A 24,581-nucleotide genomic window follows, 5' to 3' on the forward strand; every position below is an offset into this window, starting at 1 on the left:
GGGGGCAGAAAGGAAATGGGTTGAATGCAGGCAAGAGAAATGCGGTTTAGGTGAAAGCAAGAGAGTGAGGTATAAGAGTAGCTGACTCAATCATTAGTGGTTTCTGAACCAAGGGTGCCAGGTTCACTCAGCTCTTTGTTCTGTCTGACACTCCCTAGTCTGATAAACATGCCAGGCAGGAGCTTCTTGAGATAGGTAGCGCTTCCAATCCTCTAATCAATAAGCCGGCCTGATGTTGATTCCTTTGATGTGACACTTCCTGCCTAGCCCTTCTGTGATCTCACAAAGAGAGCCCTGAGCACCGAGATAATGGGAGCCTTTCTGGACAGTGACGCATCATCTGGTCCAGGAAAAGGGCAATCAAGGTGAGTGGGAGGGGCAGGTGCTAGTTCACCGATCACCATTGAGAGTCACAAATTTCCTTTGACCAGCATCTGACCTTCCCTTTCTCTACCACTCAGGACTTGCAGCATCAGATGACTTCCATATACAAGGGAATCCTCCATAGAATGCGATATTTGGACCATTCTAACATGGGAACGTGCTCACATATGCTTTCAAACTCAGCCCCCATTACCACATGTATTGATGGTGAATGAGTCACCTGATTGAGCTGTGAAGTGACCAAATATTCGGTCAAATGTTTTTCTGCGTGGCTATGTCTTTGGAAGAAATCATCCCCCTCGATTGGTAGAATTTAGCGGCAGAACACTCACCTAGTTTATCTGGGCTTTGGGGTCAGTCCCCCAAACTGTAAACAGACAGAAGAACAATTTTAGGAATAAAAGTGAAATAAATAAATAGACTCTGAGTGGGTCAGACTGCTCTCCATACTGTAGGTGGGCTTTACCCAGCCAGCTCAGAACAGATAGATCCACATACGCCATGTCTGAAGAAAAGAGACTAACACCAGACATCACCGCAACAACAGATCTTTCTGCAGCACGTGGCCATGGTCTTAAACTGCAACATTGTCTATGCTTGGTCCCCAGTTGTCTGTCTTGCCTGCTCATTTTACACTCAACAGCCTCCATAAACATTGGATCATACAATGGAATATATATTCTATTACTAAATATCTGTTTAATACATAATTTATATTATACATAAAATGTCTTTTTCTCTGGAGAACCCCTGACCCCCCACCCCCCAAATGCATGCACACACACACACATGCACATGTTTGCTCCGACGAGGTCATTCAGAATGGGAGAAAGGGGTTCGGAGGCATAACCCTCTTCAAGTCTTTCTCTTACAATGAAATTCTTCTGCCTCACACTTAACCACATACAGAGTTCCCAGGAGACAAAGATGGGTGGGATTGATGGTATGGCGGTGTGCGATCTTGACACAGTCTAGGATCATCTATCTGGGAAGAGAGTCTCAGTGGAGGGTTGGCTACGTTAAGTTGGTTTGTGAGCATGTCTGGAGAGGAAACTGGATTAGTGGGAAGAGCTGCCCACTCCATGTGGTGCTACTTCCTGGGCAAGGCATCATGGGTCAGAGTGGATCAAATGAGCTGAGCATAGCAATACATGCATACGTGAATTCACTGTCCTCTGGTCTTCACTGTGTCTGCTTCATGTTCCTGCTGCCTAAACTCCCCTGCCATGATGCCCTTTCTCCACTAAGTTGCTCTAGTCAGAATATTTTATCACAGTGACAGAAAAGGAAACAGGACAAAGATAAAGGACACATGGAGGACTTCTAGATCTGTATCCTAAGAGAAGAGAGGGGACCCAACAGCTGGGCCTGGGAGAGCCATCTGGAAGAATTTGGTCCTTATTCAATACTTGTGTTTCTTTAGTGTTGCCAAGACCACTTAGAATATACCTGGAGGGCCTCCCTGGACATCTTTCCTGCCTGGAAACCCAATACGATCTCTTTTTCTGTTTTCTTTCTCTCTCTCTTCCCTATCTTAATTTCCACTACCAATCAATTTGAGCAGTGTAATTATTGCTCTTTCACATATTTTTCAGATTAGAACTTTGATCACTTTTAGGATCAGTGAGAGATACTCAGAATAGAAGGAGCTAGGTCAGGAATTGAAAGCAAGTGTCTGAGGCTCACACCCATTGCTTCCTAGTCCCTGTGTATGTCACCAAGCACAGTTCCTTCTGTCACTTCAGAGATGAACAGGGTGGATGAGATGGTCCACACTAGATGTTTGGGAAGCCTGTGGCCTGTATCCAGCCAGAGTGTAGTGGAGAGAGTATTATGTGTGTACAGCAACTGATGGGGGCACGCTCAATATTTGTAGGTCGTTGAGTGATGTGCTAGTGTAAGACCCAATGGGATGAGCTTTGTCATGTTAAGCATCAGTGGAGAGGAGCGTTTCAAAGACTTCAGGCTAGGAATTCAGTAGTAGAGTGCTTGCCTGGTGTTCATGAAAGCCCTGCGTTCAATCTCTAGCACACCTAATAAACCAGGTATCATGGTGTCCTTCTGCAATCCTAGCAATAGGGAGGTGGAGGAAGGCGAAGCCTTGTCTACATAGTATGTCTGAGTCCAACTTGGGCTACGTGAGTCTCAAAACAATGTCAGGGCTGAGAAGATGGCTCAGCAGGTAAAGGTGTCTGCTGCTAAACCTGATAATCTGATTTTGAATCCCCAGACCCAAATGGTAAAAGGAGTGAACTAATCCCCAAAACTTATCCTTTGACCTCTGCATGTGCATCAGGGCATGAGTGTGTGCAGATTAAAATAAACTAAAATAAACTAAAATAAATAAAACTATCAAACAACAGTAGCAGCACCATCAATAACGAAACATGGCCAACTGGGAGAATATCCTAGAGGATTTCCCCCTTTGTGGATGTCTCATTTTTCTACCTTGATTGTATAATCCTCAGTGTTGCCTGACATTTACTTACCTGTCAGTTATTATACTAGACTCATAGATAGTTACCTTATTAAGTCACCTTGGCCAGTCTGTGCAAGGCATTTTGTAGTCAGCGCTACATAGGACTGGAAACTTTTAGAAGGATTTGGCTGGTGAAATAACTTCTGGAAAATCAGAGCATGGAAGTGCCCAGGCTGCACCCTAACATTCTTGCATTCACTGTTCATCAGGTTTGCAGTTAACAGTGAGCTGGTTCACAATTGCTGGTCATGGCTTCTTTCTTTCCCTACTGCTATTACCTATGGTATAAGGAGCAGGGCTCTGTTTTGTGAGGGTGTGAGATCACTAATGACTGTCTCACCTAGGGGGATGGGTAGAGAAAGTGAGGAGATCCTGGGAGATAGGTCCAAATGGGGAAGAGAACCAGGTTGTAGCGAGAGATGTGGTTGAGGTTAGGTTTGTGGAGGGGATCAGGCATACAGGACAGCTATCCCACGGACCTTGGATCTTTCTGAGACAGAGATTTTCTGCCCTTACTTACCACCCAGTCTCCAGAAGGTTTCAACTCCACACTCTGATTCCAAGTCCCAAGTCAACCATTGCTCTGGCATAACTGGCTTCTGTCTTGTGCTGGCAGGAACCCCACCAGCATTTTGGATAGACGAGAGGAACAAAATGAGAGCTTAGTCCTGGATCTCACCTGTGGCCATTCTGCACTCAAGACAGTTGTTCTATTGTTGTGTATACCAACTCCAAAAGAGTAGTTTCATGACACAGAGTGCCCTGGAGAGATGTAGGTCAGCACAGGCAATGTCTAAGTAGAGAAGAGGGAGTAGCAAATGCAGAGTTGGGACAGCTAGAGGTCCTAGGTGCCTCTCAGGGAGATGTGACACCTGACCATGTGACTCTCTTATCCTTTCCTCCAAATCACAACCCCCCTCCCCACGGAGCTTCACAAATTGTTATAGACACCTCTGTCCACGTGGTCACCCTCAAACCAAGGTGCCCATGCTTTGGGTGTGTCTTCCAGGAGACTTTATTCCAATATCTGAGCGCGAGTCCATCATCATCAATAGTCACCACATTCTGGAGTTCTCAAGGGCACAGGCCCAGACCTTAAAACAGGTGCTACCTACAAAGACAATATTTAAGCAGTGCTTGTAGAGTGGAGGAATGAATCATGCAGAGCTATGTGGACATTCCTTGTGGGACTGAGTGTGAGTCAGAGACTGAGCTCTAGGCTGCAAGCACTTCCCTTGGGCTACCCTCCTCTAATGGATGACAGCCCTTGGCTCCTCAGCCTGAGCACACAGTTTCCCCTTCCTTTTCAGAGTTCATAATTAATGTAGCACCTTTGGTAATGCACATGCATCATCAATGGGCGCCAATCTTTCTCATTAGGAGCGGAGACAGATTGCTAATGCATGAAACATGCTGCCTAGCATATGGCTGCATCTTAGGGTTCAATGCCCCCATCCTTTCGGGATCTAGCACTTAGTAGGGCCAATACGGAGATCTCTATCAGAGGAACACAGGCTCAGCGTTTCTGCCTATGGCTGGGTAGTGGTTCAGATGGTACCCAGCACCTATGGATTTCTGGATAAAGCTTCCACCTTCCATCTGACCAGTCTGGCATTCAAGACCCTACCAGGCACTGTCTCTGTGATGTTAGAGCCCCTCCCACTACCTGCATCCCGAATATTCCTGCATCTTCCTGGAGTTCATTCCTGTCATCTCATCCTTGGGTCTTTTTTCTTTCTTCTGTGTTTCTCTGAGCTCACTCACAGTGAAAGAGCCAGCCAGGCTTTCCTCAGCCACGCCGGGCAACTCATTTTATAACCTGCAGAGGATGCCTTCCAGCCCTGCCTCTGTTACTGTCTATCGCTCTCCCTAGGAGTGTCTCAGATGTCTTCTCTTTAAAGAAAAGAAAATCCCTCCACAGACATTTTGTAAAGGTAGGATGACCTTTAACCATTTGCAAATATTTACCTGTATTCCCTTAAAAACATGCCAGGCCAAGCACAGAGGCTAGAACATGAATTAAACAGTGTCTCTCTCAGGTAGCTTGCAATCCATGAAAAATACTGTAACAGTCATCGCTTTACATTTATGTTCCCCGGGGCATCTAAGTGCTTCCTATAGGGGCATATAAAATAGAGATTATAATTCCATGCATGTAATAAAGGTGCCTTGAGGGTGGTGTTGCACTTTGAATACCCCATACATTAGAAGAAAAAATCTCCCTTCCCTGTGAATGTCAAAGTGTATCCCAAGATTGATTTGTTGATCTCTTCCTGGAACCCAGAGGACCAGAGGGAATGCTGCCTGGTCAGAAGTAAAGGTCACTGGACATTTGGCCAACAGGGCCCTTGGGGGAACAGCAGGTGGGGACTGGCTTGCTTTCTTGGAGACTTCAAAGTATCAGAACAGCAGAAGAACTGGGCTTGGGTTTCCACCCTGGGACTTAACTCCCTCTGGCCTTGGTTTTTGTCTCTAAACCCTGAAGTGGTCCTTATTTCCTTGCTCAGCTGTAGGATCATTAGGAAACTCAAAAATGATGCTGGTCATGGGTCCACTCAGAACACTGGGACCGGGGTCTCTATCACCTTCATCTTAAAGAGAAATCTTTAGGTTTCTAGTTTTAAAGACTAACAGGCCCGAGGGCATAACTCACTTGGTAGAACACTTAATGCAAGAAGCTTTGGGTTGGTTTCCCCAGAACCATCTAAGACAGGTGTAGTGACACACACTGTAATCCCAGCAGTGGGGAGGTAGAGGTAGGATCAGAAGTTCAAGGCTGCCCCAGTCATGTAAGTTTGAGGCCAGATTTAGCTCCATGAAGCTGAAACTTCTGTTTCTTGCTGTTTGTAAACAACCAATATACCAAATCAAACACAACCAAACCCATGAAAAATCCCACATACATGAAAGGAACTTTATTTTTAAAGTAGAAGTTTAGACCAAGGGACTTCTCTGTACAGGAAGGTCTAAAGTCACCTAGATTGTCCAGGCTCCACCGGGTGGCTCACAAGTGGGCGAGAGTGTTCTATCGGGCTGCCTCTGTCCCCTAGCACACAGGAGTCATGCTGTCGGAGAGCAGAGAGGGGAAGGACAGACTCCTGTCCTGTTGAGCAGGAGAAGAGTGGGTTACTGGTGTCAGGCCAGGGCAGGAGGCTCCCTGAGGTCCCAACAGCCTCCAGGTCACTTCCTAAAATGTCAGTGCACCTGCAAGGTGAATTTTCCAGCTTTTAATGAGGCTACCAAGGCAGCATGTGGGTGAAGTTCAGCCTCTAATCCCCAATTAAGGTTCTGAGCCCTGGCTGCTTCCGGCATCTGGTTGCTGGTAGCCGGGGATTGTGGTACTCTCTTTCTTTTACTTTTCAGTATGGTTTCTAGAGAGAGGGGATCTCTCCTCCAGAACCAGGATTACTAGACACATCTGTCCAAAGGTAACATCTCAGCAAGCAAGCCCACTCTGAGTGTCAGCTTATCCTACTGTAATGTCCCCTCCTGCTTCCTATACACCCCCACTCCATCTGTCTTGTAACCAAGGCCATTGATGAAAACCTTACCCTGCCAGCAATTTACATGCACAATCATCTTGTCCTTGAAATAGGCTTTGGTGCAAGCATATGCTTCTTTCCTTCAGCTACGAGAGAACTGAGATATGGGGGCGGGGAGAGGTCTGTCTTGTTCCAGCTCTGCACGTGGGGAAGCAAGAGTTCATGCCACCCTGTGTTCATGCCACCTAGATCCTCCATTGTGTACCAGCTCTGTTGATAAGACCTCTTCAGAAATCTGGGCTTAAACAAGCAGAGATGGCCTGTGTGCTGCCAGACAGCTTGTTACAGTAGTGATGGCTGACATTGTTGAGCCTGTGCCCTCCCTTTCAGGATGCACTGTTCAAGTGTTCAAGAAGAAGTGTTTCAGGGATGGCACGATGGAACAATGGCAAAAGTGCCTTCTGCCAAGTCTAACGACCTGAGTTCCATTTCCAGGACCTGTATGGAAGAGGTTGGGAACCCACGTCTGTAAGTGATCTGATCCCCACATGAGCACCGTGCCACAAACATCCCCCACTCCAAACAAACACAGGCCTAAAACAGTACGTTCAGGTAGGTGCCTGGGCACAGTCACTTATTTGAGCTTCAGACCGAGCAGCGCCTGACTGATGATAGCTGTTCCCTTTGTGACCTCTCTGCTTCCCTCTCTGACTGCCATCATACTGCTTGCTGCCACACTTGCCACCACGACGAACTCTCACTCCCCCTCCCTCTGGAACCGTCAGCCAAAGCAAACTCTTCTGAGGGTCGCCTTGGTCATGGTATCTTGTAAGTAACCAGCTGTGCAGGGGAAGACAGAGCATAAAGGTATCTGCAGTTGCCCTGGAAGGCACCTCGTGCAATCACTGCTTTTGTAGGAAGCAGTGAAAAACCAGCATTGGCTTCGTATGCCTCAGGCTAGTTTCAAGGAGCCGAGATTTGAACCCAGTTCTTTCCTGGCTCTGAATACCACCCCCTGTACCCCCACTATCACACAGCCTTCCTTCTGCTGGGTTTTGGAACTGGATGACAACACAGGAAGGGATCAAGGGATCGGTATGGTGCAGAATAATCTGCGAGCATTGCCAGCTCCCTCCCTTGATCCTGAAAAGCCTTTTCCTGATCTAAGAAACACAGCTTCCCTGAGGAGGAACCGACTCCCAGGGATGTTGGGCAGAGGCAAAGGACCCAAATTCTGAGCTCAGAACAAATAGAACAAAGACAAACAAACTAAGTAGAAACACACAGGTTCCCTCCCACACAGTGCTGTCCGTGAGCTCGGGCAGAAGGGAGGCAGAGACGCTGAAGCTGTAAAAGGGGGTTGTCTGTGGTTTGATCACATCTTGGCTCCAGGGTCAGTGGAGCACATATGCCTCTCCTTGGAACCAAATTCTTGCCTTTGGACATGTGATCTGGACTTTTAAAAAAAAATCCAAAAATTGAACAGCTAGGCTAGGTTGTGGCTAAAAAAACCCAGCAAATGAAAAATTTACAGTGTAAAATGATTTGAGTGTAAAATGTGCCCCACAGGCTGAGGTATTTGAATAACCAGTTCTTGAGTGGTGGTGCTGTTTTGGGGAGGCTGTGGGACCTTAGGGGGAGGTAGGGCCAAGTGGGAGGAAGTAGGACTCTATGGAGCATCCAGTCTTATATATGCTGTCCTCTCTGTGTCTGCTTCTTAGTTATGGTCCTGGTCCCTGTGACCATCCTTAAACCAGGAGTCAAAATAAGGCCTTCCTCCCTCTAGTTGTACCTTGTTGGTATTTGTTCAGTGACTCAAAAAGCAACAAAACTCACCAGACACTGAGGAAGGTCAGTGTGAGGGGGTAGGAAGAGCAATCTGGTTTAACTACTATCACAGTATCATGGGTCCAGGAGTCACTGGAAACCTTCAGCATCGTTAAGATTTACTTTTGTTATATTCCCTGTTGATGATCAACTTAACAGGATCCCAAATCACCCAGCAGACTGACCTCTGGGCACGTGCGGGAGGGAGTTTTTAGACTGGGTTAACTAAAGTGGGAAGACCCATCCTTGATATGGGTTGCGCCAGTCCTTGGGTTGAGGTCCTATATGAATAAGTCAGAGAAAGTGAGCCGAGTACCAATATCCACTTCCCTCTGCCTCCTGACTGTAGACACAATGAGACCAGCTGCCTCAGGCTCCCGTTACCATGTTGTCCCTGTGAGAGAGGGAGGGACAAGCAGCAAGCCAGAAGACACTCACTTTTCTTTGGTTGATTTGGCTAGTCACCATCACAGCGATTGGAAAAGTTACAGATAATGCCTTCTTTTTATGGTAAAGGGAGTGAGACCAAGGGGCTGTACATTGCCAAGACCACGTTCTCCCTAAACGTTGATGGACCTTTTCCATTTCATGACACTCAAGTGTCTGGTCCATGGCAGGTACTCTAAAGTGTTGATAAGGGATGGAGTATATCTGTGTGGTAGGACACCAACCTAACAAGTGGAGGTCCCAAGACCAGAATCCTGGTGCACACACACACACACACACACACACACACACACACACACACACACACACAAAACACAGATGAAAATATGGACAAAGAGAAAACATAGTAGAATGTCAAAGATGGCTGCTTTAACTTCTGACCCACCCCCAGTCACCCTAGCAATTGTGACATTCCATAACCACAACCTTGCTTTGAAATGGATTCTGCCAGGGAAATGCAAATCCAAACAACCCTGAGATTTCACCTCACACCAGTCAGAATGGTTAAGATCAAAAACTCAGGCGACAGCAGATGTTGGCAAGGTTGTGGAGAAAGAGGAACACTCCTCCATTGTTGGTGGGATTGCAGACTGGTACTACCACTCTGGAAATCAGTCTGGAGGTTCCTCCGAAAATTGGACATTGCACTACCTGAGGACCCAGCTATACTTCTCCTGGGCATATACCCAAAAGAAACTCTAACATACAACAAAGACACGTGCTCCACTATGTTCATAGAAGCCTTATTTATAATAGCCAGAAGCTGGAAAGAACCCAGATGCCCTTCAACAGAGGAATGGATACAGAAAATGTGGTACATCTACACAATGGAGTACTACTCAGCTATCAAAAACAATGACTTCATGAAATTCATAGGCAAATGGATGGAACTGGAAAATATGATCCTGAGTGAGGTAACCTAATCACAGAGAAACACACATAGTATGCCCTCACTTATAAGTGGATATTAGCCCAAAAGCTCGATTTACCCAAGATACAATCCACAGACCACACAAAACTCAAGAAGGACGACCAAAATGCGCATGCTTCACTCCTTCTTTAGAAGGGGAACAAAAATATCCATGGGAGGTAATATGGAGGCAAAGTTTAGAGCAGAGACTGAAGGAGTGGCCACTCAGAGCCTGCCCCACATGTCGTCCATATATATACAGCCACCAACACTAGATAAGATTGATGAAGCTAAGAAGTGCATGCTGACAGGAACTGGATATAGATCTCTCCTGAGAGACACTTCCAGAACATGTCAAATACAGAGGTGAATGCTAGCAGCAAACCACTGATCTGAGAACAGGACCCCCTTTGGAGGAATTAGAGAAGGGACTGAAAGAGCTGAAGGGGCTTGCAACCCCATAAGAACAACAATGCCAACCAACCAGAGCTTCCAGGGACTAAACCACGACCCAAAGACTAGACATGGACTGACCCTGGGCTCCAACTGCATATGTAACAGACTTCTTGGGGCACCAGTGGAAGGGGAAGCCCTTGGTCCCACCAAGATTGGACCCCAAGTGTAGGGGATGGGGGAGGCAGTAATGGGGGGTGGATGGGGAGGGGAACACCCATATAGAAGGGGAGGGAGAGGGGTTAGGGGGCTGATGGACAGGAAACCGGGAAAAGGAATAACATTTGAAACATAAATAAGAGATACACAATTTAATAAAAACGGAAGAAAAAAAAAGAAATGGATTCTGCATTCTTAAAGGGGCAAGGTATTTAAGTCTGAAGTTTGGCTGGCTTCAGTAGCTCTTCTCCAGATAGCACTCATAACTACACCCTTTGAATTCTGCCCTAGGCTGGTTCTCTGTGCCTTGTTAGTGAAGACAGCAGGCTGGGATGCTCACTGTAACCATGTCTCTCTGTAGGGAAGCTGAGTTGATCTTCCCATCAAAGCTAAATGGGAACTTTGTCATCCCCCTGAGCTTTCACAGAATTCTCCCGCCCTGACATGGCAATTCTAGAATGACCTAGGACATTTTAAAGAACACTGGTACCTAGGTCTCTCCCTGAAGAGATTCTGGCTTACTGCCTTGGAGGCAGGCCTGTGCATCACAGGCATTCAAAGCTTTTTCGGGTATTTTTGGATAGCCAAGCCCTGAGAATTTCTGCATTTGACCATGAGTTCCATTGTCAAGCTAGCAGACCTCAGCATCCAAAGTATGCTTGGTGACTGACTGTCTGGTAAGGGAAGGAGTGAGTGCAGGGTTCCTACTGAGGAACCAGTAACAGAACACCCTGGAATTGTTTTTGCAACATCCAAACCTACACTCTTCCAGTTCTGTCCCCTCACCACCCACTGATTCAGATCCAATTTGCCTGGGCTACAGACTGAGATTGTACACACTGAAAATGAAAACCTTATTCAGGTGATTCTGGTGGAAAATGTGGCTCTGAAAAAGGAATGAGTGAATGGACAGCTACTAACTAGACAGCTGAGTGCATAGGAAGTTTGGCTGCAAAGAAGAATTCAAGAACATACGCAGAAGAGTCCTTCATCGGTTTCAGCAATTGGTGGGTATGTTCTTTCATTACTCTTGTTTCTTTTCAATTGGCAAAATAAACGATACTTGCTAGGGAGGGAGAGCAAGCCTCCCCTCCTCTCTGTTCCCCTGCCTTTGTTGGAGAAACCAGTAATTGTCTGGAAACAGGAATCTAGCCTTTTCTCTTTAGATTCCTATTTGCGGGAAGCTATGGTTGCTGCTTGCTGTTAGCACATAGATTGGACTGGAAATTGAGGTCATGACAAGAAGAGGAAATGAGGAAACAGAGTTAATTCAGCATCCATCCCTTCTCCCCTGGATTGTGAGCAACCCAGCGGGACCTTGGTGCCTGAGTTCAGGCTGTTTAACCTGTAGCCCCTGGGGAACTACAATGAAGTCAGGGATGAAGATGAAGAAGAAAAGACACAAGCAAACAAGTCAGCCACTGTAAGCCACGAGGAGTGACCTGATTTCTAGTCATCTGCTACCCCAAAGGGTGGTACCTCAGAAGTTCAGCAATGGTGCACCCTGCAGGGCCCTCCACAGTCAGCTAGGGGCAGTGAGGCAAGATGGGAAACTTTTATCCTCCAACTCTAGACTCTGGAACGTAGTCGACAGCTGGGCTCGTTAGAGTTTTTGGTGGAACGGTGAAGCATGTGTCTACAAAAGAGGGATGAATCTTTAGACACATCTTTCCCCTCAGAGGATGTGTGAAATTGTAGATCATGCCAAACCCTACATATATTGTGCTTCCCCTTACATATCACCAGAGGTATTCAAAGGGCATAGTTATGAGTATACTTTCTCTCTGGCATGTGGTAACTGTCCACTGCACTTGAACAATAGGACCTTGTTGTAAAGTTTATCTCGGATGCAAACACTGTGGTGTTGTGACCATTGGTCTGATGACTGCCGAGTGACTAGTGGGCAGGTAGAGTGTATGGTTAACGGTGACAAGGAGCTGATTCAAGCTTAGTTCAAAGTTCTGAGCAGGGTGGCATGAGATTTCTGCTGGCCACTCTGGCTACAATGTAATTTAAAGCTTATGAAGTGAGAACCAGGCAAGGTAGTGCAGACCCAGGAGGCTGAGGAAAGAAGGTTGTGAGTTCAAAGCTAGCCTGGGGCTACATAGGAAATTCCAGGCCAGCCTAAGCAGCATAGCAAAATGCTTGCAACCAATCAACCAACAACCAACCAATCAACCACCAAACAAACAACATTAATAAAACGAAACTTACAAGACTTATGAATCCAGGGACTGGAGAGATGGCTTAGTGATTAAGAGCACTCACTGCTCTCTGAAGGTCCTGAGTTCAATACCCAGCACGCACATGTCAGTTCACATCTGTCCAATGCTGTCTTTGGGACTGCAGATGTATGTGCATACAAAGCACCCATATACATAGATAAATCTATTAAAAAAAACCTTAGGAATTGTTTACTTCTGGAATATCCATGTAACAGCTTAGGATGACAGCTAACGGTGTCAGTTAGACCCTTTGTCCCTGTGACAAATGCCTAACAGAAGATCTTAAAGAAGGTAAAATCTGTTAAAACTTACTGTTTGAGAGGTTTCAATGAGAGACAGAGAGAGAGACAGAGAGACAGAGACAGGGAGGGAGAGCACCCATGTCAGCTGGCTCTCTACCCACTCCACCTTTCCTAACAGGTGCCAGCCTGTGGGATGCTGCTTCTTACATTCTGAGCTATTGTCATTGATTACTAGGTCCTCTTTGGAAACACCATCATGGTCATACCCAGAGGTGGGTTTTGCTTCTTAAGTTGCCCATCGTCTAAAACTGATGATTGAGATTAATCGTCACACTGATCATAAATGATTCAGAACCCACTGAAACAGGAAGCATAGATAGCGAGGATGCTGCTGCAGCCTTTTTTGAAATGACGGAAATGTTCTATACTGATGTCTAATATGGTGGCCATTGGCTATGTGCTACAATTGAAGTGCAATGAGTGGAGGGACTTGAAATTTTCATCTTCTGTCAATAATTTTAAATATATAAAGCCACACGAGCTAGTAGCTATCATGATAGCTGATGTCAGTCTCTATATTGTGGGATGAATGGATGGGGAGGAAGGAGAATAAGCCTGGGCAGGTTAATGGAAGCAACACTCTCAAGTCCCGGTTGTCTGGAAAGGATGCTTTCTCATATTGAGAACCTGCAGCCCATCTGTGCTGTGGCCTCTGGTAGTCCTGGGCTGTCTTAGTCAATGTTCAATTGCTGTGAAGAGACACCGTGACCATGATAACTCCTACAAAGAAAAACATTTGACTGGGGCTGGCTTATGATTCAGAGGTTTAGCCCATTATCCTCACAGGGGGAAGCCTGGCAGCACACAGGCAGGCATGATGCTGGAGAAGGAGCTTAGAGCTCTACATCTGTGGCCACAGGCAACAGGAAGAGTGAGATACTGGACTTGGCTTGAGCATCTGAAGCTTCAAAGCCCACCCCGAATGACATACTTCTGGCAAGGCCACACCTCTTGATCCCTGTCAAGTAACCCAAATGTACCACGGGGGACCATTCTTATTCAAACTACCACATGGGCTAACACAGAAGGTTCTTTTTTTATGATGTCATCTTCATCATCAGGATAAAAGGCTACAGCCGAACTCTACTTTACACAAAGAAATGCAATTTTGACCAAGGCTGATATTAAAAAGAGAAACATCCATCTTTTTTTTACTGCTGCATTCCACTTGATTCTCCCCACAGGAAATACTAAAGAGCCAGATCCCACTGCAGGACCGGGAGCAGAGACTGGAATTCAGAGCTGACTGATGTCAAAGCTCCCAGGTCCTCAGCTTTCTGTCATCTCTTAGAACCAGAATTGAGCTTCCCATGAATCAGAATCTCTGATTAACTTGCCGACTGGTATTGAGAAAATAATTCAACGCCTTAGAGCCTTCTCTGTCAAATGAGGGGGTTGAATAGCCCCCTTGAGATGTCCAGGATTCTCGTAACTTTAGAATGTCATGTGGTTAAGGCATTAAAAACACTCCCAAGACACCAACTGAAGCCATATAGAAAGTGGGAAGCTCTTTCTGCAGCCAGCTTTGCTTTGACTTAATAACCTTGGCCTTTAGTCTGTTTTATTTTTTAATATTATCATCCCTACTAGAGCAGCTTTTATTTTCTGCTGCATAGCCTGGGTCACCCTCCAGGGAAAGCACTATCAGTGACATCCAGTTCTGAGTAAGTGTGGAGATCCAAACTTGTTCAGTGTAGACTGAAATGAACAGAGCACCCTTGTGACACACCTCCCTGGTCTTTTTCTCCACCTATCTCTTCCTCGCTCTATCATTTTCCAGACTTCTCCTCTTTCCCATTTCTGTATTAATTACTTTGCTCATTGCAATGCTAAAATATGTGACAAAAGCAACTTAAGGAAGGAAGGATTTATTTGGCTTAAGGATCAAGGATACAGCCCCTCGGGGTGGAGAAGTCATGACCTGAGGAAGGTCACACTGCATCCATAGCTAGGATGAGAGAATGCTGGCACTCAGCTTGCTTTCTCCTTTTTATTCATTCCAGGACTCCAGCCCACAGAATCGGCTCCCACTATAATCCACTCTAGACACGCCTAGAAGATTCTAGACTCTGTCAACTTGACAATCAGTATTGACTATTATATCCTCTCTCCTCCCTTGTTCTCCAACCTTTCTTTCTCAGTTTCTTCCTCCCCTTCCTAGTTCTTTTCTTTCTTTCTACTCCTGCCTTCTCTAACTCAAATCTGGGGATTCCTGGGGACCTGGTTTTATGCTCTTGCCAAGCCACAGAATGGGCAGCTCTGGGGATGGAGGCTCCACTTCCATAAACTTCTCCAAATAAATGGAGTCTCCCCACAGAGGAATAGCTTTCATTGCCCAATGGAAACGAAAAGAAGCAAACATTTTAAAGTAAATGGCTTGCAAAAGCATGTGCAGCAGCATTTGGGAGCTGGGGTTCCAAACCAAGGTGGAGGGAGTTTACCCCCCGTCCTCAAGTTCTGGGAAATTCACTGACTGCCAGCTAATCTCAGGGAGGCCTATCTCTCCGCAAGAAACGGAGGAGTAGTCTCCAAGTCTGTGGATAGCCTGCAGCTTTATCAGGGCATCCTGGAATCTTCTACCCACAATCCTCTGCCTCCTCAGACTGGAACTTTTCTGTTAGATCTCAGTGGGGAAAGCTGCCCAAGGGCTGGAGAGGTGTGTGTTTGTAACTCATTTATGCCTCTGCTTTAATTACTCATACCGAGATATAAAGAGTGGATGACATCTTTAGTTGGTTGCTTCTGCATGACAGACAAGATTACAGGCCCTCCCCAGGCCCCACTCCACAGAGAAACTTTCTTATGGAGTTCAAACTTGGATTCAGCTAGCTTAGGGACAGATCCCCTTCCTACCCTCTTTGCATTTGATCAGAAGTAGCTGAGAGGCAGGAGAGGAGACAATGACTTAGAAACGTTTCCTTTAAGTCTGCAAGGCCAATGATGAACCATCTCTACCTTTGTACCTCTTGGCTGTGTCTTCATCAAAAGTCATGCCTTCATCCATGAAAAGAGAAAAGAACATCCCCTTTACTGTGACTCTCGTGACTAAACAAAATGATAGACTCTCTTTGGTCTTAGGGTTTGGTTAGCCTGGAAACTGGAGGATGGACCCAATGACCTTTTCAGGTCTGTCTTTCTTGGTCATCTATAGTACTAGGGAAGCCTGAATCCAGCATTAGCTTATTACTTGTGCAGCTGACAAGTGACAAGACCCCCAAACAATTGTGAGACCATCAGGAGAAGATACCAATCATGGGCAACTCTAACATCCGGAGCCGCATCGCAGGCATCGCACATCAGTTTCCAGTTGGCTTATGCTGATTCGGTTTTCACGGTGGTGTGGTGCGGAACTGGTGAGGCTGATGAGCTGGGAGAAGGAGAACAAAAGGAGCATTGTCACATTTGAGTAATGTGGACACTCAGCCAGGAACAAAGGCGCTTGTTATGCAATAGGAAGGCAAACCCAGGGCAGCAGCTCCAGATCCTGGCACTGTGCTGCTAGGCTTTTGCCAAATGGATGTAAAACCAAACAAACATCAGTTTCCAGACTTAGGGGATGGGAGGGAAGTAGAAGAGGCTGGTGACCTTCCAGGAGAGGGATGTTATTCTAGTTTCATTTCTGTTGCTGTGACAAAATGCCACAACCAAAAGCAGCTTTAGCGAAGAAAGGGTTTTTTCATGGCTTACAATTCTAGAGTTACCTGCCCATGTTGCAGGGAAGACAAGACTGGAACTGGAACCATCCTCAGTCAAGAGTAGAGAGGGAATAAATGAATGAGTCCTTGCTTACTTTCTTCTCATCTAGATTTTTTTCTGTCCTTTACAGTTCGGGAGTCCCTACCCAGGGAATGGTGCTGTCTACAATGGGTTTTCTCTTCCCATATTTATCAACAATTAAGACAACCCATTGTAGACCAGCCTGATCCAGAGATGTTTTCAACTGGAGCTCTATTCTCAGGCAATTGTCAGTTTACAGTTAAAGTCAACCAGCACAGTCACTTTCAATGTCTACCCGTCAGGGTTGTTGTGTTGATAGAGTTGGGGGAATAGGGGGTTAGGTCCCAGGGCTGTAAAGAAAGGGCAAATGGCAAGATGGCAGCTGAGGTGAAAGAATGAAATAAGTCCCAAGGATAGAGATTCCTGTGTGTAACCGTTCTTTGGGGTACTTTAATGGGTTCTTTCCCCTACCACTCTTTTCTACCCTTATCTCCTATAAACCCCCAACACTAGGTAGAAAAGAAAGAAGGTTAGAGGGGGAAGGGGGCATCGATATTGTTAGACTAGTTCCTGCAGATTAGGGGCATCAAGTTCCCTAGGGCAAGTTCAACCTTTGGTGTCAGGAGACCTCCACCCAGCAATCTAACAACCAGAAACAGCATCAAGAACAGCAGCAGCAGAAAGGGGAAGTGCTGCCGCTTCTTGGGGCTCTGGCATTTTTATACCCTCTCAAAAGTCCCCAAAATCCCAAATATAGTCTCCAGCCATCAAAATCACGCCCCTGCCAGAGCATGAGACAAATCATAGTCAGCTGCTATGGACAATCTGAAGCAGCCCCATATCCTATACCCGGGATAAGAAAAAAAAAGCCACACTCCACATAGCATTTCTATGTTTTTAATGGAGCCAAAACTCTCACTACAGCTGTGGATAATTTCAGCTGACAGTTAATACCTGGGCTCTAACCTTAACGCTTCTTGGAAGCCATCTTTTCCCTTTCTCCACACCTCTTCTGAAGTGTTGGTGGGACAGAAAGATGATGAAAAGTCGGGAGTGACAACAGCCACTTGCTCACAGTTATGGCAGAATGTGATGTTTCAATGGAGTTGGGTTATTCTTCATGGAGGACTGACGCTAGCCTGAAGTTCTATGAGCACTGGTTCACTCAAGAAGGAACTCGTCCTCCTTTCACCAGAGAAAGAGTGTGGTACACTGTGGTAAAATTACAAAGGAAACCCATGGGAGGTTTCCTGCCTGTGAGGGATGTTAAACATGTGAGACAGAAAGTTGAAAGAGTTGATTTTTTTTTTTAAAGAAGGAAACAAGGTGGGATGCAGTGTGGAGGGATTTTTCAGAGGCTCCCCCTCCATCTGAGATGTGATGGTGGCTTACCCTGTAGGTGAGAGGTTGAGCAAAGGACTTCTTTGATATCTGGGCTTGTCAGTCTAGAGGGACACAGCATTATCTTCTGCCACCCAATACATTTCGTCAGTAGAGAGTCTAGGACATAGCTGAACCATTAAACTTCCCAGAGTGGAACATTTTACTGAAACACCCCCAGAACTAATTTATGGAAATGGGTGTTTTAGCACATTTTGATTTTCATGAATAACACTTGTGCTTTATAGTGCCTCTGTATTCACTTTGGCCAGACTTTACTTGCCATAGTCTCCTTTTGTCTCTCTCCCCCTCCTCTTCCTCCAACTGATGTTTCCTTCTCTCCATCCCCTTCTTTTCCCTCCCCATAGAGCCACAGAGCAATCAAATCCTAAGCTCTGAGCCAGATACCTACACTTGGTCTCTAATTCCTGATGTCTTCATTGGCACAGTGCACACATAAACAATTTGCATGAATGAATCAGAGCCAATTATTACTAGGACACTGTTGTGATGGGTTCTCCCCTTGGCTTCCTGCCATCGGAGATGTTTAAAGACTGCATTCCTCAGCTGCACACAGAGATAATAAAAGATGAAGAAACGGGAGACTCCCGGCCTGTGGAACAGAAAGCAAGGAAGGCAGAGAAAAATGTCTTCCTCTCTTCAATTCTGAGGGGGACTAAGAAAACACTGTGATACTGATGCCAACAGTGACATGGTTGAGCATTTGTAATGAATGGTCTGAAGATGTGATAATGATTGTTGTCATCATTACCGAACATCTTCTGTATGAACTCAGACTAATAACATGGGTTTTGCCTCAGAACACTGACAGTAGGTATCGAGAGACATCACCATTTACTCTTTCACCTTTGTTACAAAGGACAAAATAGAGTGAAGCATGTGCCTTGCCCACAGATAGTGGGAAAGTCAGATTCCCAAATCTATTTTTTCTGACCCTAGTCTTTCTAGCAGTTTTTTGCCTGCTGGCCCCTCTAAGACTTGGATTCTCAATGAATAAACCTCACAGCCACCATTAGAGCCAAATTCTCCACTGTCAACTCTGTTCAAAGCTTGGCTCTACCCCTCAGCTTGCTTTCCTGGCTTGACTCCAGGGTTCTTTATTTTGTCTCTGGCCTCAGGACCAACAGTTTTGGGTAGGCCTTGCTTCCTCCTCCTCCTCCTCCTCCCCTTCCTCCTCCTCCTCCTCCTCTTCTTCTTCCTCCTCCTCCTCCTCTTCTTCCTCCTCCTCCTCCTCCTCTTCTTCTTCCTCCTCCTCTTCTTCCTCTTCCTCCTCCTCCTCCTCCTCCTCCTCCTCCTCCTCCTCCTCAAGCTGAGCTGCAGGAGTGCACTTAGAAGATAAAGCTACTTTACTATTAAAGTCTTCACAGGAGAATGTCCTGTTTCTTTCAACTTTTCCTTAATTCTTTATGGTGCTGCTATATGCTCTGTCTTTACTGAAACGGTGCAATTTTTTTTAAAAATAGAAGTTGAGATACAGCATAGGGCAGTGACTAAGTCACAATGCAGACAATTCATTGAACTGCCACCCAGTGTTCTACAGATGAACGACTGTTTAACCAGCCATTCCTCAGGGGATGAGCAGCCAAGTGGCTTCTGGTTTGTTTATGTTGTTACACAAATGATAATGAGACAAGTAAGAATGTCCTTACAAAGTGTTGTTTTATTTCATAGTTTTGGACAGAGTCTCCAAGATCTGAATTGAAATGCAGGATATCCCTGTGTTTCCCTGTGTGTAAGACCTTCTCCCACTCTGAGTGTGTGAGGTGTGTGTGTGTGTGTGTGTGTGTGTGTGTGTGTGTGTGTGTATGTGTTAAATGTCACTGTTAATGAGCTGGCTGAAGACCTTTGTTCTTTTTCTAGGTGGGGAATTATCTAGTCACAGAATTTCTAGGAATGAAGCAGCACGGTGGAAGAGAGTTATCTTTTCTTTGCTGGAAAAGAACACTTGGTCATGGTCTTTTCCTCCACACGCTTGCAGTTTTTCAAATACGAAAGCAACAGCGAAAGTGCTTTAGAGCAACTCTCTGAAAATCATTACACATCTGTCTATCTACCCAGCTCCCGCCATGCACCAGCCAACTGTATTAGTTTCCTAAGGCTGCTGTGACAAACGTTCCAAGGACCCTGAACCTAAGCTGTATTAGCTCGTCAGGTTAGAAATCACAAATCACCATAGAGAGGAACAAATCAGTTTGGGGCCTCCCTGTGCTATGTGGCCATCTTCTCTTTTTTCTTCAGTCTTCCCACTAAGTGTGTCTCCACTTTCAAATTCCCTCCTTCTACAGTGACATCAGTCATATTGAACGGTGGCCCATCCTAATGTCCTTGCTTAGCCCCATAAAGACTATCTTTAAACAAGGTCACTTCTGAGAGATTCTGCATTTGAATGTATGAATTTGGAAGGGGAACAGTATTTAACTCTGGGTGTTAAATCATTTCTCCTCTGTTTTTGCCCCCGCCCCAGTAACTGACACAAAAGATCTTTGTGCTCCCCTAAATGTAGGCATTTCTCTCCATAATCAGTTGCCCTTGTCCTTTAAAAAAATGGTTATATAAGTTGTAGACATGGAAGGTGTACCAAGTGATGTACATGCATTGCGTGAATAAATCAAGGTAAGTATATGTAGCTTACCAACATCATTACCAAACCTTTGTAGTAAAATCACTCAAGATCTTTTCTCATACTTAAACAGATAGAGTATATAATGTTATCCGTATCAGCTGTTATTGACCAAGGGCTGAGATCTCTGAGACAGTAAATGAAAATAAAAGTTCTTCTTTTTAAGTTTAACTCAAGTATTTCATTACAGTGACAGAACTATGGCAGACCCACTCTACAGTCGATGAGATTTTGCATCAGAAGAAAAATCAGCCAAGATAGAACTCTGGAATCATCATGGGACACGTCCTGATGCCCAAGTTTACTCCTAGATGCATGATAAATGAATGGTTATGACTTGTGCTGTGACACCTATTGTTTGTCATCTGCAGTCCCCTGTTCATGGACACTCCATCTCTTCCCAATCAAAGTGGCCGTTAGCAAGGCAATAGGCGACAAGTAGAGAGGGAGCAGGTTATGATAGGTCTACAGATCACTTCAGCGATGCAGCCCTTTCCACAGTACTAACGCTAATCTGTGAGCACACGGATTCTCTCAACTGACTACTGTCTTCTGTAATTTCTTCAGTGTTTTAAAGCCTTTGTTGGGTAATCTTCCACCTCTTTGATTGGGTTTTATTTCTAGTTTCTTCTTTTTTCTTCTCTAAGCTTGTAAGCATGAGACACCCTCCTCCCCACACACACAGGCAGCATAATTTCATCCTTAGTAAGTTTGGTAAAATGTAGAAAAGCTTGATGTGCCTAGCCTCCAAGAGACTTAAAGTGTCATGGTTGGGGAGATATCCAGGGAGTACCACATCTACTCAGAGGGGGGAAGGAAGAAGGATTATGGAAGGGGGTGACTAGGAAGGGGCCTGTGAGAAGACTGTAAAGTGAATAAGTAATAAAAAAAATAAAAATAAAAAAACGTAGAAAAACTACCTTTTTGCTTGTTGGTTTATGTTTTGGACGAGGACTTACTCTATAGCCCAGGGTGGTATGGAAGGAACTCTGTACTCCAGGCTGGCCTCAAACCCCACTCTGTTCATTCTGCCTCAGACTCTTGAGTGCTTCAGTTACACACGTGAGTCCCCATACCTACCTTGCAGATCTCTTTGTTCATGTGTGCAGATTTTAATCCTATTACTTCCCTGAAAGTCATTAGCAATCTTAAGGTTTTCTGGTGCAGCTTTTAGGGTCTTTTAATACAGGATCATATTGCCTGCAAATTGGGATAGGCTGACCTCTTCCTTTCCTAGTCGTGTTATAGGTCTTAGATTTCAACCATTATGTTGAAAATCGCAGAGAGTGGGCCCCTTTGTCTCACTCCCGATTTTAAATGGAATGCTTTTAGGTATTCTCCGTTCTGTACGATGCTGACTATAGATTTATCATTCTGCCTTTATTATGTTGAGGCAATGCTCCCTCTTCTACTTTCTTTGGGGCTTTTATAGCAAAAGGTATTGGATTCTGTCAAACGCATTTTCTGCATGATCCTTTTGATTCTATCCTGAGTCTGTGTGCTGTATTACACTTATTGATTTGTGATATTGAACTGTTCTTACACCCATGGAATGAAAACAACTTCGCTGCCGTATATGGACTTCTTAATGTGTTGCTGAACTCAGTTTGCTAGTCATCTATTGAGAATTACTGTGTTTATGTTCATGATAGGAGTTGGCCAATTAGTTTTCTGTTTTTATTGTGGTCTTACCTAGTTTTTATACCAGAATAGTACAGTCCTCCAAGAGTGAGTTTAACAGTGTTCTTTCTCCTTTTTATGGAATCATATGGAACCCATACTTGCTTTTAGTCCAGTAGACTTTTGTGGTAAGCCTACTTAATCCTGGGCTTTCCTTTATTGGGAAACCCTTTGTGGCTGCTTCAATACCATTGTTTGCTTGTTCTAGATCTCTCTAAGTTGCTTATTTCCTCTTGATTTAATTTTTCTAGGTCAGAAGCATCTATAAACATATTTCCATCTTTTCAGGAACACATTTTCAAAGTATTCCCCTGCGAGCCTCTGGATTTTGCTGGCATCTGTTTTAATGTCCTACTTGCATTCTACATTTATTAATTTTGGTCTTTCTTCACATAGGCTGAGGGCTTGTCAAACTTTTTTAAAGAGCCAACTCTTTGTGTGCTAGCTTGCTGTGGTTGCTACGACCCAACATCTTAGAAGAAGCAATTTAATGGAGGGAGGATTTTGTTGCAGCTCACCCTTTGAGAGGACCCACACCATCACTATGGGAAAAGCTTGGTGGCAAATAGCTGGGTCTTTGGTGGAGTGAGCGTGAAGTTGCTCCCTCATATCCTGGTAGATCAGAAAACAGGGATCCTGAGATGTAACGGATCGGCTGTGACTCTCGGCTCCACTCTCATGGCTTTCGTTTGCTATCAAGGCACCACGTGTTCAAGATTCCATAATGCTCCCAAATAGTGTCGGCAGGGTGGGACCTGGTGTTCAAACACATGTACCTGTGGGGGAATATCTCACTTTTAAGCTGTAACACTTTGGGTTTTGGGTTCTTTAGTTCTTTTTATTTCAGTCACCACTTCATAATATCCACCCTGATTTTCAGTATTTCTCTCCATCTATTATTCAGTTTGGGTTTAAATTGTTCTCTTCCCTTTCCTCACCCGCCTCTTCAGTATTTTGATTTCAGTAAGAGATTTCACATGTGCTAACAAGCGCTTTACCATCAAGCCGTGTATTTATATCCTCAGCCCTCTTACACTTCTTTTCTAAATCTTGGCCCATTACCTTGGAGGGCCTTGGCCGCTCTCTGTAGTGGCCCCTGAACTTGCAGTCTTCAAGCCTCAACCTCCTAGCATTTCTGGCCTCCACCACCAGGTCTGGCTTGTTTCATCTTATTAAGGCCTGGTGGTATATCATTAGGCTATTTGAGTTCTCTTATTTTCTAAGGTGTGGATATTTGTAGCTATAGGTCTCCCACTCAGAACTCCTTGCTGAGTCCCAACATGACTGATAAATTGTGCTATCATTTTTTTTTATTCTAGGACTTAAAATATTTCTCTTCAATTTCTTCAGTGACCTATTGATCCTTCAAGAGTCTATTGTTCAAAGTTTCACGTATGTGTATAGCTTTAGTAGTTTGTTTTTCTAATAATTTCTGGTTTTGTTCCGGTAATTTCCTTATGGAGTGAGGTGCGGTCTTTCTCAGGGAAAGTTAATGAGCTGTGAGAAGATTGTGTATTCTATAGTATCTGAAGTTTCTTTGTTAACTTTTGGCTTGGATGATCTGAATAAAAATGTGAGTGTGGCATAGAAATCACACACTTATTATATCAGGACCTGTGTGACAGTTTATAACTATTAGTGTTTTGATTTAAATAAATTGACAGCTATAATCTTCAGTGGATATATGTGTATAATTGGCATATAATAATTGATACATTTCTGATACTAATATACAATGGTCTTTATACTGCTTGAGTTTTGTCAGCTTGACGCAAGAGTAAGTCATCTGGGAAGAAGGAAGCTCAGTTGAGAAAAGCCTTCATCAGATTGTCCTGTAGGCAAATCTGTAGGGGCATTTTCCTAGTTAATGACTGACACCGGAGGGTCCAGTTCACCTGTGCACAGTACCACCCCTGGACAAGTATTCCTGAGTTGTGTAGAAAAGCGATTTGAGTGAACCATGGACAGCAAGCCAGTAAGCAGCCTCCCTCCACAGTCTCTGCTTCTGTCCTTACCTCGAGGTTTCCATTTCAGCTCTGTCCTGGTGTTCCTCAATGATGTATGGTGATTGGGATTCATAATCCCTACAGGCCAAAATGATGAAAGCGTTTTCTCAATTGAGCTTCCACCTCAAGTTGCTTTTGGTCATGGTCTTTATCACAGCGACAGGAAAGTCAAGCAAATTAGAACACGTTTTAAGCCTTCTGACTAATTTTGCCATGATGTTTACTTTATCAGACATAGTATAGTTGGGCTCTATTTGCTTGGCACATTGACTTCTACTACTTCAGTTTTGATCTGAAGATGTCTTTATTGAGATGTGTGTCTTGTAAAAAATAAATAGTTGGATCTTATATTTTATTCCAATGAGATAACTTGTGTCTTTTTACTGGAGAGTCAAGAGCATTTGCCTTGAGGGTTATTATTTCGAGGAACTTTGTAATTCCTGTAATTTGGTTGGCTATTTTCTTAGGCAGTTCAATTATTGTTTGTTT

The 24,581-nt window shown here is 44.8% G+C and overlaps 1 long non-coding RNA gene across 1 annotated transcript in view; it reads left to right on the forward strand.

Annotated features, from left to right (window-relative positions):
- The window catches only part of LOC134480047 (uncharacterized), a 71,179-nt gene extending 49,858 nt beyond the window's left edge, over positions 1 to 21,321 (forward strand). The window contains exon 3 of the long non-coding RNA XR_015627249.1: positions 20,597 to 21,321. This is a non-coding gene — a long non-coding RNA (uncharacterized LOC134480047). The remainder of the gene's footprint in view (positions 1 to 20,596) is intronic.
- The last annotated feature ends 3,260 nt before the right edge of the window (positions 21,322 to 24,581 follow it).

The sequence above is a fragment of the Rattus norvegicus genome, chromosome 8 (genome assembly GCF_021556685.1).
Source record: "Rattus norvegicus strain SHRSP/BbbUtx chromosome 8, alternate assembly SHRSP_T2T, whole genome shotgun sequence".
Taxonomy (NCBI): Eukaryota; Metazoa; Chordata; class Mammalia; order Rodentia; family Muridae; genus Rattus; species Rattus norvegicus.